General features: G+C 38.7%; 1 pseudogene; it reads left to right on the top strand.

Moving 5' to 3' along the window:
* The first annotated feature begins 5,241 nt into the window (after nt 1-5,241).
* On the top strand, nt 5,242-11,422 carry LOC112841218 (annotated as a pseudogene).
* Nucleotides 11,423-11,679: the final 257 nt, after the last annotated feature.

The raw sequence follows: 11,679 nt of genomic DNA, 5'->3' as shown, positions 1-11,679 counted from the left end.
ACATTTCTAGGGAATCAGAGCACCCAAAGGCTGTTCAAATAAACCACTGGTCACTTCAGCTTTCTATGAGGTACAATAAAACATTATATGCAAACAGTGCAACGTACTCAGGAAAATATGTATCTGGAATATTTAAGCATGAAGAAGCAGACAAAATGAAAGCTTTAAATGCTCATTTAGGGAAAAGAGCTATCTACAGCACACAGCATATCGAAGGGCAAGGAATGCAATTAGTGCTCGCTGCTGTATTTCAGGAGTGCATGATCATTTCTTCCTAGCACGTAATTTACATATTAATACTGGAAATGCCATTTGTTTGTTCCTTGCATTGTAACTCTTTGATAAGCACATGTCATTAATGCATACAAATAAGGAGCTTCCACCTGTCTGACAGAAAGTGCAGCCAGAAGTTATTTACAGAGGAGTCCATGTCAGTCTGTTTCATACCATAATGAATCACCTGCCTCATTAGTGGACACCTTTCCTTCCTCCACACCAAGCAGACAGAGAAAGATCCTGGTAGCAGAACTTGTTCTGCTCACTGCATGCCAGATAGTAATTCAAATCCTTTTGCTATGAGACCAACATACAGATGTGCTGGAATCATGCCCGTGTGCCTCCTCAAGGCACCACCTTGTACTTATGTTCCCTACAAAGAGCATAAGTTAAAACCCATTTTCTAAGAAAATCAAGCCTTGGGAGGGAAAAAGAAAGTCCAAGAGAGGGACAGAGCACAGGTGCTGGAGAAGCCTGAAAGCAGGGCTGTTCAACAGCTCAGCAGAGCCACAACCTCCTGCTGGCAGAAGGTCTGAGTCACGACAGCCACCACCTGAGTGCTCTGATACAGACCAACCTTTGGTCACACAGTCAGCAGTGGAGAACAGCATTAACTTCATGTATCCGACAGAATGGATATAAGCATAAATATCTTAATATACTAAAGGTCCACTCATTCCTGTGACCAGTCTCTGGCCATGGCTATCAGCAGATGCTCTTGCCAGGAAACATGGCACACAGAGAGCCCTGCTGACCACTGTCTATCTTCCTAGCAAGCAGGTGTTTGAGCCTGCTCTCTGCCAGAGCTTGTTCTCGATGGCCTTGCTTCTCCAAATTTATCCAATTTGCATTTCTACTTTTACATCTGACACATCATACAGTAATGAGTTCCTGAGCTGTATTATAGGCTGTGTGGAAAAGTAATTCCTCTTGTTTGTTTTAAGCCAGATGTCTAATAGCACCATTGCACTGTCCATACTGCACAGGCTGTGAGAGACAGGGAATGATCATCCCCAACCAAACTGCACCACATACATCTCAGTAGTCTCTTTCTCAGGCTAAAAGCCATAACTCATCTAATCTATCCATGTACAGAAGCCATTTCAAATTCCTGGTTAACTTTATTGTCCTTCTCTGTATCTTTTCTAGTTCTACCATATAATTTTTAGACAAAAGGATAAAAAATGAATTCCCTGTTCAACACCCCATATATGTAACAGTGACAAAGGTATTTTTATGCTCTATACCTTTCCTTATAACTTCTAACATTCCATTTGCCTTTCAGTTATCAATAATCATTATAACATTTTGTTTTCAGGAAACTATGTATAATAACTTCAAATTGTTATAGCTAACAGAGCAATTATAATTTCATACATATATTTTGGGACTGGTTTTCCCATTACTTAAAATATCTGGGCCCCAGACTTCATCTACCATTTCTATTTTACAGTCAATTAATATCAAGAAATCCTTCTCATGCTCTTTGCAGTTGGTCTGAGTTTTGTTTATTCTCAAAAATCTTGTCTGATCAAGTAGCACTTGTCACCACATTACTCACACCTTCCTCAGATCATTTATGAATACACTAAACATCACAGAGGCTGGAGATGTGCCCACTCCTCTCTATTGTGAAATAGAAATCATTTACTCTTACCTTGTCACTTCTTTTATGTAACCAATTATTAATCCATGACATCTTAATCTCATCAAGAGTCTTTGGTTAAAAGTATTGTTGAAAGTTTTTTTTTAATTTGTTATTAACTGCATCACCCCTTCTCATAATCTTCAAAGAACTAGAATAGATCTGTGAGGAATTACTTCAGCCTATGAAATCTCCTTTGACTCTTCTCCCTTGTGTTATGTTTCAACCTATCTACTCTTTTCTGTCATTTTTTTTTACATCTTCTATGGATTTGTCCAACACAAAAGTCAGAGGTACCATTCTGTGGTTCTCTGAATTCTCTCTGCAACCCTTTGATAAAAAAGTGTTATATTTGTCACTTCCTAACCATCCAAAAAAAAAAAACATTTTAAACAGTAGGTTGGAAGGTACAACTAATTGTTCAGCAAATTCAGCCCTGGGTTCAACAGGTACATACTTGTCTCATACTGCCTAATGTCATCAGTTTGATTCTTCTCTTTCCACTGACTTTTCTAAAACTCTTCTGGTTTCATTTCGTACAGAGACAGTTCCTCAGACTTGCCTCTTATGGTAGGGCATCTTGCTCAATGAATGTCAAATGAAAAGAATTAATTTTAAGCTTAGTTCCTTGGGCTCTCTGTAATTCTCTCCTGCTGAACTTGAGTTGTCAATATCTTCATTCAAAATCACTTGCTCTAGTTCATATCTCTCATTTTTAGACTTTTATTACTGGTTAAAAAGTACTCATATATATATATGAGGTTTTTTTCAGTACCTATGAACTTGAGTTTTCTGTGTCTCATGCTTTAATGGATTTTGATTTTTTAATACTGAGCAGTGAAAAAAGAGACCTTATTTGCCCACACATAATTAGCTATACAGCCTCATGTTTTATAGCATCTTATGCCTAAGTATAAGAAATACTCCATCCCAGAAGATCTAACCATCTCAATGATGAAAGATAATAGCACAAAGAAAAAATTCAAAACAGCTAGTACTTTTATTCTTCTGTAAATTAGATGTTCCCTCCCCCTAAAAACCCACTGTATTTAAATTAGAAGACTAGACTATATTATTTAGGCATAGTCTTAAATGAAGAAGGAAGATTTATGTTTCTGCTCTGGGTTTATCATAGGTCTCTGTACAAACAGCAAATGTTCAATGTCATATTTATAGTGCCACATGCTGTGATTTTTCCTGCCTGAGAAACTCTGGGGAATATGCCCTCTGCTCATCTGCAGTTGTAAAAGTATTTAAGCTGCCATTTGTACAGTGAGCCAATAGAAGGGAATGAAAGCACTAAACCATCCTTTTAAAACCACCAGCATTTCAGTGCTCACTTACAAAAAAGAAACACAGCATTATCTCTCTCCAGTGACACTTCTTGTTTTACAAGATATCAACATTAGCTATTGCTTTGATGATGAAGCTGACAAATGTTTCTGTTCACAGTTCAGCATTCCCAAATATTTGTCACCAGCATTTGCTTCTATTTACTTGTAATAGTTTCTAGCAGCATTATGACTAGACCTATTAACTCTAATGGCAGTTTTATCCAGGCCTTTTAAAAAATAAGATGGTGATCTTTTCAGACATATTTATGATCATCTATTGAGAAACTTCTGACTTTAAACAGGCCTACTTGGATATTTTTATTTGATATAGTGTTGTATAATACAAAGCATTTTTAATTGGGCTCCCTCAGGAAATCCACATGGGGTTGTGTTCATCCTCAGCTGCCTGGCTGCTCCTTGCCTCTGATGCCCCAGGCAGTTAACCACCAAGCTGATTAACCACCTGACTCACCACCCAGGCATCAACAACTCAGAATTACTGTTCTGCTCATCTCTTACCCTGTACACCACCAAGTATCTGACAATAAAGAGTGGGAGGGAAAGTGTATATAAATGCACAAATACATACACATATATGTGGGGATACCGAAAAAGAAAGTTCATCAAGGAGTGCATTGGTTATAGCTCACCAAGAACAAACTGTCTGCACACCTTAGGAGCAGGAACACTGAGGAAGCTTGGTGTATTGCTCTAAGGGAGACCTAAAAGAAAGGATGGAGTGGCACAAAGGTGCTGCAGTCATGCTATGTCTAAATCAATGCACATATGAAACAAAGGATGGAACAACACAGCATTGTTGTGGTTATGCTCCATTGAAAACAATGCAGCTAATGGGAACTATGCCAAAGAATGATCCAGATGGGAATCAAAAGGTGAACTTTACTTCATTAACTCAAAAATACATAATAATCTTTATACCCTACCCTACACATGCTAATGATTAAAGACACTCAAACTCCACCTAAACATGAAATAACATCAACCGTAACTTTACCTTTTCCCCTCCCTCAAAGAAAATAATACAAATATAGCTTAAGTGGGGAGGGAGATCAGAGAAGGCTCCATCATAATTACTGAGATCAGTTGATGGGCTGAACCTGTCTTCTCCCCCACAGGGATGCCAGTTGGGTAAGAGCTTTTCTGTATATCACTTCAATACTGAGACGGTACTGAGAGGGTACTTCTGCTACCCAGCTGCTGATATTTGGGAAGAGGAACCTCATTTTCTTTGTGAAGAACATTTGATGAAATAAACTTACAGGAGAAGGCTGTTCTCAGTATCTCATCCCTCTGCAGTATGGGCAAACAACCGAACCTAGAAAATTCTGAGAGTTCATAGAGCTACCACATTGACCAGCACAGGGGAAGCAACACCATGTACTGGGATGTCTCACCTAAGTAAATGTTCCTCCAGATGTGAGTACTTGTTTGTGACTCATGTCAGCACAAAAGCCCCAGCTGCCAAAATCTGTGATCCTATCTCACTGCTAACCTAAATGGGACTACTCAAACAGCTAAGGACTAATTGCACAAGAAAGGATTGATGAGGTTCTTAGATTTGCATGTGTCTGATCAAATATCAATTAATGCAAACTAGCACAGCTTCAATGAAATTAGGTAAGTTATGTGTAAGGTCTGGCTTCTACTATTTGTGTATTTCAGAGGGAAGGTAATAGAGACAAAGAGATTTTGCATGAGACAATTATGTCTCCACTAACATACCACCAATAGATAAAGTAGGTTGGTAAGGCATAATTTATTTGGACTTTCATTACATTCTTCTTAAGGCTGTTAGGCAAACTAATTAATGATGGGTTAAATGTCAATCCCATGTGCTGGGATTTGAAACTGATTTTAAAATGACAAAGGTAGAGATTTTAGGCATGCAAATGGTAAGAATTTACAGGGAGCTGTAGAGGGGCAATAATATTTAGTATATTTAAGTTGTTAGTAAACAATCACAAGATGATTGTCTGGAAGTCTTCAGATGACAGAAAAATGTTGAGATACATCAAGTCTGAAGCAGGTTTGAGGAATTTAAAAGGATGTAAGTACCTAAGTGGGTAGTTATCATCTCTGTCTAAGACAAAGTGACACTGGAATACCCTCCTCTTAGTAAGAGCAAGCATTGTCTGTCACCAGCAGTCCTGTCCTTAAGAGCAGCTCAAGCAATTTAAAACAAACCTCAGCTGATAAGTGGGAGAATCCCATCTCCTTTCACAGAAAGCATCAGTTTTTGTGGTCATTACTGAAACATAAGTCAACAATGGAGCACCTCTCCTATGAGGAAAAGCTAACAGAGTTGAGATTGTTCAGCCTGGAGGAGAAAAGGCTCCAGAGAAATCTTATTATGGCTTTTCAGTACTTAAATGGGACTTATAAGAAAGACAGAGAAAGACTTCAGTAAGGTTTCAGTGGGGTAGTAATAGGACAAGGGATGATGGTTTTAAACTGAAAGAGAGTAGTTTAGATTAGATGTTAGGAAGAAATTCTTTACTGTGAGGGTGGTGAGGCACTGCCAGAGGTTGCACAAAGAATCTGTGGATGCCCCATCCTTGGAAGTGTTCAAGGCCAGGTTGAGTGGGGCTCTGAGCAACCTGGTCTAGTGGAAAGTGCTTCTGCCCATGGCAGGAGGGTTGGAACAAGATGATCTTGAAGGTCCATTCCAACTAAGCCATTCTATGATTCCATTCCCTTACCCTCTTCTCTCTACTTTCCCCTACTATAAAAGCTCTCTGGGCTGGACCACAACTGTTGCACATCTGTTCACAGAAACCCTTTGCAACTGTAAGTGTTGATCTAGGAGAAGCAGCTGAATGTACAGCTGAGTCACGACAGTTCTTTTATCAAATTTTCTCATGGCTACTTCACACTTCAGGCACAACAGCTTCAGAAGATGAAGGAGTCTTGCATACCAGCATTCATACAAAAAACTTTTCTTCCTCACTGCCCTTGAGTCTTGTATATCTGTGGGAGATGTATGGTATATAATAACAGCAGTGCTGGGGGAAGTTCAGTCAGTCACAGCTGACACACACAGGTAAATGCATTTTATTAACTGTAAGCTTTTATTTTCTGTTTTGGGTTCACAGGAACCTCATATGACATTTTTCTAAAGAGAAAATGGAATTGAATGATCTTCCAAGAAAAAAAAACAAACATAAAACTCACTATTAATTCAGCTCTATAAAATGCAGAACACAGGTCCAAAAGCCAATTTAAAATCTTCAACATAAGATCAAAAAATACTACAAAGGGGTGTAAGTATTTTTAAACAGGAAGATTCTCTTCAGGGGTCAAACTACTTCACAAGTTGACAACTTTCTATGTTCATAACCAGCAGCTTCCCTTTGAAGCAACTTTTCACATTGAGATCTTATGGAATAACTCAACGCTACAAAACAGAAAAGCACTATAAATTATGCTTATTATTTTGAGAGCTACAAAAATACAGTCACAGATAAAGATCTCAAGATGTGCATAGCCTAAAAAAAATTACTAGTCTCTGCCTTACAGAATTCTAGCTGATACATAAGTGGACAAAAACGTAAGGAAAGCAACGTGATAATAAGGAAAGAGAAACCCATTAATTAGTATACTGTTTTGTGGGGTCATACATAAAGAAATAGCAGGTCAACCAGGTACTTGTAAAAGGTCCCCTTAAACCAAAGTGCGGTTAAATTTGAACAGGGATATTTGAAAAAGAATACATGCACTGTCAGCACATGCCAAATGCAGCCTCATTATCTAAGAACAACCAAGTAGAGAAGGAAGGAAAATTCCAAATTTAATCAATGATAGAGGGGTTTTTTTAAAAAAAAGTACTGGTAAGTAAATCAGTCAAATGGCTGAACCATATGAATATAAACATACATTCAGACACTGAGAGATATCAGCAGAAGAAAATTCCTAGCATTTTAACATTCCTGTGATATAGCACGCAGTAGGTGTATTAACTTAACTAAACTTAAAATTCCAAACACATAGCAAATGCAAAGCTCAGGTTCTCCATAAAATCAGACAAGAAGTGGTGTTTAGACTTCTCATTAGGCTTCTACACAGAAGTGAATTTCACACAAAATTTATATCATGTGCATAAATCCATTTCTCTTGCATGTTTGTACCCACTGCAGAGAACTTTGTGGATGACAGAGCTTCCCAAAGACATAGGTGCTTTGCAGTTAACTTGCAAAACACATTCCTAAGTTTGTGCAGAACGTGTGGTGAAATCATGGTGTTATTTCTTTGGCATCAGTTAACAGCTCTCTGGAGCAAAACACACAGTTATGGTTGCTCATGATACCCATCATACCAGTAAGTTATACTATGGATAAGTCAAAGGCATGAAGTTATCAAAAGACAAATAGCAGCTATTTAGACATTAAATAAGAAAAATTTCATACTAGTTAGTTAAAAATAGAAAGACAAAAGTGTAAAGCAATAAAAACATTTCAAACAATTGTTGTGAACTCTACTATTGTCTTTAGTACCTTTTCCTTTATTTTCCCATTGGACTTTAAAAATTTATTTTTTTTATAAAAGGGTGCTGGCACTTCAGAAAAAAATAAATGATCTGGGGCTATTTCCATGACTCCTGGAACTTACCTTATGGGATTAGCTGCCCAGACATGACACTGGAAATATGGGTCCTTCAAAAGAGAGTATATCTTTATTCAGGTCAAACAGCATGATATATTTGCTGCTTGGAAGGAAGGATTTGTTCAGTGACACTATTGCAACCTGATTATGTGACACTGCGTGGTACCAGGAATAAACAGACATCAAAGACAGCACCATGAATGGAAGAACAGCTAAAAGCTTCAGCAGAGACACTGAAAAAAAGGGGAAGAAAATTTATGGAAGAGACCTAATCAGCATGTGTTTCCAAGTAACGTGTGCCACAAAAGTGGAAGGATTGTCAAAGAAGAAGTTTAAGTCTGACAATCTTTAAATGTGAAGAACTGGATGCATTTCACAAGTTTTCCATTAACTTGGGCAGATAAAACTACAGCGTGAAGGAACTTCACCTTTCATGCAAAACTGTCACTTGTGGCTGGCTGGCCCAAAGCTGGACACTCCAGGGCTGGGCAAGCTCTTTTGCTCTTTTCCAGCACCCCTGTCCTACAGAAATGTCTTAACAATTAAGTCAGTTCCATTCAATTTTAGCTAACCTTTAAAAAATATGTAAATAGCAGCCCTTTTCCTTCTGTCCCTCTTCCTTCTCCTCCCATTAACATTTGCCAGAGCATACCTTCTGGCTAGGACACTCACCTAGGTGGTGGGAGGTGTTTAGAATTCTTTCAGGTGGAGAAGGGAATTGAATTGCATCCCGTGTGGAGTATTCTGCCCACTCAGAATTACACTACAAAGATTATACGTAAGGAAGTCACTTCTACTTTCTCTAGCTATGTCTTATAAGAGATGACTATTGTTCCACCTCTGAAGAAAAACAACTTACTCCAGTGTGTCTAGAAAGAAGCACTTTCCTGGAGGCACAGGTTGGATAACTATGAGTCCAGGCAAGGATGAGGATGTGAGATGGAAGGTTATTTCCCATTGCCCCTCATAGGGATTTTGAGACAAATTTCCCTTCCAAGTGCTGACTGTGAATTCCTTGTGAGGCATCCTTGAGGGGCAGAGGACAGGCAATGTAAGGTTCTCTGCTGTGGATTCCTGTGTGGCAGTAGGAACTTTAAAGCTGGACTATACACAGAGACACTCAGTTCTCCAGCACCCAAATCTGTTGGTGGACCTGGACCAGTGCTCAAGTCACTGTATTGTGTCTCCTGGAGAACCCCTGAGGTTGGCACTGACACACTATGAGTAGAGTGTACAGAAACCTACATTACTGCTGCTGGTGCCACATGGGAATTGAAAAGGATTTCTGTCACTGCTGGGACCAGGCAGTCTAACATTCTTTGTGAGCTCTGTGTTTTCTTTCTTAAAAAATATTAGGATAATGATGTTTAATGCTTCCTCATTTGCATATAACTAACCTACGTTGTGTTGTAATTTTTGCCTTATTTTCTTACATTTTATTTCTATTGTTGCCATAGTCTTTTGAGACTTGCCATCCATGCCCTGAGCATTAAAGAACTCAATAAGATGCCACTTATCTTAATTTTCTTTTGACATATTTCATATACAAAGTTCCCTGCATAGTGACAGGCTCAGTATTGTTAAAAAACAGCAGGAGGAAAACCCAATTAAACTTCCAGTTTTCCACCAAGCGAGGCACATATGCAATATGCTTGCCAGTTGACCTGCTCTGTCCTTGCCTATACAGGGCATATCTACAAGAAGATTCTCCCCTGGGGGCACAGCCTGTCCCAGCCTAAAACTCTGCTACCTTTCTGCAGAAGAGAAATATAAATAAAATATATCCATAAGGGCTTTCTTCACCTCAAATTTATATATTGAATTTACATTAAAGGGTAACATTTCAGAAGGCTCTCTAGATCTCTGAAAGCTGCCTGGGCTTTAGGTTGCAGCTACTTTAAACACACCGAAAGAGTTACAGTTTACCACATTGTTCAGACTATTTTGGTATGTAACTCCTTCATATATAGGTATTAATTTAATATTCACACATGCAGAAGGAAGACTGGACAGATTTATGTTCATAGAACTGGACTGCTCCTTTGACATCCCATCTGCTCTTCAAAATCAATCACATTATGGAACTCCCAGTGTGATTCATAGGGAACCCAAACTCTGATTTATAGCAGACCTGGGGTGCCATTTGTCTCCTACCACTTCAGCTGTCCAGAAGCTCAACACTTTTAGTAAGCAAGTCTTCTCCATTTCCTCCATACTCAAAGGAATATTTTTTGATATAGGTATCTTTCTGCTCAGTCATTCATCAGCACCTCCTGTTTCAGAATGGGCTGAGTCATTTTCTGTCTTTTTCTCAGTCGATCAATTAAGAGCCTAGATCACTTTCTTACTCAACAGGTAATTTCAAAGCAATTTACATTAGGACAGATGAATCTTATCCTCAGTTAAGTCACTGTTCATCAATTCAGGTACTATTTTTGTGTCAGGAATGACACTGTGACATAAATCCCAGAGAACTGGGGTAAAGTAATACTCCTCTGAGATCTGGCTTCAGCTGGGATAGTGTTAATTTTCTTCTTGGTAGCTGGTACAGTGCTGTGGTTTTAGATTTAATATGAGAATAATGTTGATAACACACTGATATTTTGGTTGTTGCTTAGTGTTTACCCTAAGTCAAGGACTTCTCGTAGAACAGATTCTCTGCATTAACGAACAGTCGAAATATTGCTGATGGCTATAAAGATGAAGAGGAGAGACTTCTTGAATGTGTATGACAGACATGGAAATTTGAGAATCTTCAGGACAATGGACAGTTTCATCTTATTCAACAGTGAAAGAAAAGCTGAATGTCTCAAGCTTTTCAGATTTCTCTCCAGAACAGTTCCATCTGGAGTGTTTTAACTGCAGAGCAAACAATAACATTCAGAACTATATAAATTCTGTCCAACCAAATGGACAATGGACAAATCAGTTGCCTCAGTTGGAAGCTTTAAATGCATTAACAAAAGTGGCTTTGCTATCTGAATTAAAGAACACAGTCACTCAACCCTTGCCTTCCTTTGGATTGGAGGACAGCAAACACCAAACTTTGGGCTGCCAAGCTTTCCTGTGAACAGCCACAGTAACAGTGCCACCAGTTTCTCCTTTGCAGTGAGTTCCAGTCTTGCCAGTGCATCACAGTTTGGAATTGCTCCCGTTTTTGAGAGCATTTCTGCTGGTTGTAATCCTTCTGCATTTGGAGTGATGCCCTTGCCTGGCAATTCTTCCGTGGTGAACTCTTCAAGCAACACTGTGCTTATAGCCTTTGGAACTTTTAATGCAGCAATAGCAACTTCTGCCTCATGTTCAAGCAGTACTTTATCTGGACAGACTGACAGTGCCTCAGGACATAATATCACATCAGTGTCTTCTGCAGTCACAACCATTACTACATCAGAAAAGTTATTTACACTGAAGAGTATGTGAAGAATTGAAACAATTTGAAGCAAAAAAGTTTACAATGAGAAAGATTCCTCTTAAGCCACCACCACTATAACTTTTAAATGTTTCAGACTTTTTAAGTTTATTTTGAAATAATGTGGTTTTGTAACATCTCTGATAGCTCAACTACACAATTTTGTGGTTAAGTAATGAAATAAAATGTTTCAGTTTCAGTTCATTTTTGTTTCATCTCTAAGTCTTCTGCAATAGTAAACTCTCAGGCAAAAAAAAAATAAATTAGCAAGACCTGGTTGGATGATGCTTTGAGCAACCTGGTCTCATGGAATGTGTACCTGCCATGGGGGGTGGAACTAGATGATCTTTAAGGTCCCTTCCAACCCAAACCATTCTATGGCTCTAGGACTT

The sequence above is a fragment of the Manacus vitellinus genome, unplaced genomic scaffold (genome assembly GCF_001715985.3).
Source record: "Manacus vitellinus isolate BGI_N305 unplaced genomic scaffold, ASM171598v3 scaffold_4_pilon, whole genome shotgun sequence".
NCBI classification, from domain to species: domain Eukaryota; kingdom Metazoa; phylum Chordata; class Aves; order Passeriformes; family Pipridae; genus Manacus; species Manacus vitellinus.
Note: the sequence above shows the minus strand (reverse complement) of the source record. Positions and strands in the feature narration are given on the sequence as shown.